Genomic DNA, 2,149 nt, shown 5'->3' on the forward strand with positions numbered 1-2,149 from the left:
CAGCAGTGATTCTCAGGCATAGAATTTAGGAGGAAATTGGCTTAAGTGTTTACCCAGAATTTATTGTACATTATGAACAATGATAGAGGACTGTCTTTTTTGACCTAGCTGCCTTCTTGATTACATTTTACTACAGAGAACAGCTTCATTATGTACCATAGAGTAGGTTCTGACTCACAGCAGCTCTATATGATGGAGTGGAACTGCCCTGTAGAGTTTCCTAAGCTGTAGTCTTTATGGTAGCTGCTGGTGGGTTTGATCCACTGATCTTTCAGTTAGCAGTCCAGTGCTTAACCATCATACCACCAGGATACATTTTAACAGCTTTACTAAGTACAATATTGCTAAATGGAAATAATGAGGTTTAGAATAAGTTTATAACCTGAATTTTCTTGATGTCTGTAACAGCTAACTGATTCTTTTTCTCCTAATACAGTTTCAAGATCATCCAATGAAAATAATATTGTCCATAAACTATCTGGAGTATCTGCCTAAGAACCACTGTCCATGGTTATTCAATGTCTTCAGGCCTCACAGGATGAAGTAATGGTATGATAGATTTCTTTTCTGTGTCTCTGGAAAGTGCTTTCCTCATATCATAAGCATCTTCATCAGGCTCCCCGTTGCTGGCCAAGTAGTACTCTATGACTGTCCTGTAAACACTGTACCCCAACTGCTTGTATATGTTGACTGCAACTTGGTTAGGTACTCTTACAAAGAGATCAACAAAAAAGCCACCCTTTCTTTCTGAAATCTCTTCTAACAACTCCATAAGTTTAGCAGCCAAATCGAGGCATTGGAATTCTAGAGCAACAGACAGAGATGTGATGTATCTGTGCCATTCTTCCTTTGCCACTGAGCCTTCTGCTTTCCCCATGATATAACCCATTAGCTCGCCACCAGGTGCTTCTGCAATGATGAAATACTCTGGCCAGTGGGCAAGGTACAGCAAGTAAAAAGGAATCCCATAAGTTTCTATAAGTGGATCCAAGTTAATGTTGTTGAAACAGAACAGGTCATCGCAGGTGAAGGCTCTGAGTGTGGTCATCATGCCCAAATCTGTTCTTTAGATGATCTCTAAATTCAGATGGGGTGTGGTCAATGTCATATTTTGGTTCTCATGGGTTTGTTTTAATTTTTTTCACCTTCACTCTGAATTTGCATATGAGCAATTTATGGTCTGTTCCACAGTCAGCCCTTAGCCTTGTTTTGACTGATGATATGGAGTTTTCCATCATCTCTTTCCACAGATGTAGTCAAATTAATTTTGGTGTTTTCCATCTGGTGAGGTCCCTGTGTATTGTCATCTTTTATGCTGTTTAAAAAAGGTATTTCCAATGAGGAGTTCATTGATGTTGCAAAATTCTATCATGCGATCTCCAGAATCATCTCTGTCACCAAGTCATATTTTCCAACTACTGATCCTTCTTCTTTGTTTCCAATATGTTCATTCCAATCACCGGTAATTATCAACATCTTGATTGCATGTTTGATCAATTTCAGACTGAAGAAGTTAGTAGAATTCTTCAATTTCATCATCACTGACTTTAGTGGTTGGTGCATAAATTTGAATAACAGTGCTATTAACTGGTCTTCCTTGTTTGTTAAATGCCTCAAGTTGATTCTTACTTGTAGCTACTCTTTATAGGGTTTTCAAGGCCAGCTGGTGCATTTGTGATTCAAACTGACTGCCAACCTTGTGGTTCAAACTGACCTTGAGGGTCAGTACATTATCTCACAGCACCACACCAGGACTCCTTGTAGGCATATGGATATTATCCTATCACAGATAGCATTGTACTTCAAGACAGATATGAATATGTTCTTTTTGATAATGAATGTGATATAACTCCTCTTCAATTAGTCATTCCTGGCATAGTAAACCATGTGATTGTCAGATTCAAAATGGCCAATACCAGTCTATTTAAGCTCATGAATGGCTAATTATCAATATTTATGCGTTCCATTTCATTTTTGACAATTTCTGATTTTCCTAGATTCATACTTTGTACATTACATGTTCCAGTTATTAATGGATCTTTACAGCTGTTTCTCTTCGAGTTGGGTCCCATCAACAAATGAAGGTCCTGAATGCTTACCCTATTTGCATCATCATAGTCAATTCTTCTCTGAAGAGGCAGCTCTTCCC

At 38.3% G+C, this 2,149-nt stretch overlaps 1 pseudogene; it reads right to left on the reverse strand.

The window, feature by feature from the left end:
• Positions 1–511: 511 nt before the first annotated feature.
• LOC102821295 lies at positions 512–1,048 on the reverse strand (annotated as a pseudogene).
• Positions 1,049–2,149: the final 1,101 nt, after the last annotated feature.

Source organism: Chrysochloris asiatica, unplaced genomic scaffold (assembly GCF_000296735.1).
Source record: "Chrysochloris asiatica unplaced genomic scaffold, ChrAsi1.0 scaffold00080, whole genome shotgun sequence".
In the NCBI taxonomy this organism is placed as follows: Eukaryota; Metazoa; Chordata; class Mammalia; order Afrosoricida; family Chrysochloridae; genus Chrysochloris; species Chrysochloris asiatica.